General features: G+C 34.2%; 1 long non-coding RNA gene across 2 annotated transcripts in view; it reads right to left on the bottom strand.

Annotated features, from left to right (window-relative positions):
- The window catches only part of LOC136796220 (uncharacterized), a 161,706-nt gene that overhangs the window by 3,527 nt on the left and 156,160 nt on the right, over nt 1-2,019 (bottom strand). The window lies entirely within an intron of this gene.

Below are 2,019 nucleotides of genomic sequence, written 5' to 3' on the forward strand. Positions count from 1 at the left end.
ACGTTAATGATAATATAAGCAGGAACTGTTTTAAGTTGAGATGGAAGAATAGATGCAGCCTGCACAACCTGCACCATGACGGTTTTAGCTCGGGGGGAGGGACCAAAATAAAAGAGCTTCAGGAGGTCGTCAGCCCCATGGGGTACACTACGCTCGACTTACAACGAAACGTAGCGTCATAACTGTCATGACAGTTAACAAGAGGCTACCTTAGTGTTAATTATAACAATAATTAAAGTAAACGAATAACGCTACACATAACTCAATCCAATTCAAAATCTTTAAGTTATACTCCTGTATTTTCTGACCTATTACAGACTATAAGAAAACTCCAAGAAGATCTGGACCGAAGCCCAGACTGCTGCAGGACATTCTTTTATAAATTTTTAATAAATATAAAATTAATTCATAGTCAGATGACACATGTGTGCTCACAGTTAGTAATAACCCTTTGATTGCATCCCAAACTCTCCAGTCCCATATAACAAACCTGCCGACTGCCCTACAGTATACTTTAATAATATTGTTCTTACCCCTGTAGAACAGATTCGTCATCTTGGACTACATCTTGACAAACGACTAACATGGAATCCTCACACAATACTAATAAGACCATCCATAAACACCTAAATGTTCCTTACGTAACCAATCTAGCCCGAACCCGATATTATTCCTTCCATAATAAACTGTCTAACCACCCAAACCCACTAGTTTCTAAACTTGCTTCCTCATCCATTCCTGGCAATCCTCTGAGGCGCCTGAAAAGAAGATGGTCTCGTGACCTTATATTGTAAACTGTTTTTAGAGTTCTACCACTGGGTTGTTTCTCTACATGCTGTATCATATCATTATGTCATTATGATCAAATTTACTTTTTGTATTTTTTATACAGTTGTAAATATCAATAAATAAAAAAAAATCATAGTCACACTACTCTATTTACTTATTATTATTATTTTTTCTCTCTCTCTTTTCTTCTCTCTTCCTTTTTTCAAATTAACTTGTTTCTTTTTACTATTAGAAGACAATTGTTTGTTTTATTCAAGTGTACCAATATCATTATTTTTTTGTTATTAATTTTACTTTCCTCTTTTTATTGTAGCTTTATTCTTATCTATTTATTTTCTTTTTTTTTTTTCTTTTAATAAGAACATTTTATATAGTTAGGGTGTCGTTTGTATTACTACACCCCCTCATAATCAACTGTTAAAAATATATATATATAATATAAGTTATATCAACCATGTCAGGCCGATCTGGTATAAAAATAACATAAAATCTAAAAAAAAAAAAAGACCTGGACCGCATAAATCACTGGATAGTTGCAAATATCAAGTTAATTGTGGATAAAACAAAGGCATTCCTAATAGGTTCCAATCTTCTTGTTGTAGTTCTTCTAAACCATGTTCTTGTATAATGATCCCTTAAATCTAGATCAAACCTTTCCTGAAAAATTGTCTCCAATATCTCCCGTTGTACCTTTTTCACCTACTTACATTTGAAATTCCTAGGTTCCTAGTTACTTTGACGACTATTGTACGTTGTTACAGAGGTGTTACTGGGAATCTCAAAGCAATTGTCTTGTACGATTCGACTTCAGAATCCCCAGGAACGCCTTCACTTCCCACGTTTATGAAGAGTTGAAGTGGCTTTACTACCCTTCCTATCATCGAAAGTATTCCTTGGCATCTTTACTTTATCCTTGATATACAATCCTGCAGTCCAGGATAATATCTCAGATTAAAATAAAATTATCTGTTCATATACAACTGCCCACAGAACTGCAGCTTTTTATAGATACCTCATTATCATACCCTCTTCCTAATAGAATTCCATTTCTACTTCTATCCGTCGCTCCAGTACCCTTCCCACTTTCAAATCCCGTTTAGTCCATCATTTCCTATTCACTATGTTCCAAGTGAAAAAAAAAATTCTGATTCACTAAATATTTATTCTCTATTTTATATTTGTTTTCCCACTAAGGCCTGTTGAACAGATTCGATACTTAGGACTCCATCT

Source organism: Halyomorpha halys, unplaced genomic scaffold, assembly GCF_000696795.3.
Source record: "Halyomorpha halys isolate HHAL.00 unplaced genomic scaffold, Hhal_1.1 Scaffold204.1, whole genome shotgun sequence".
NCBI lineage: Eukaryota > Metazoa > Arthropoda > Insecta > Hemiptera > Pentatomidae > Halyomorpha > Halyomorpha halys.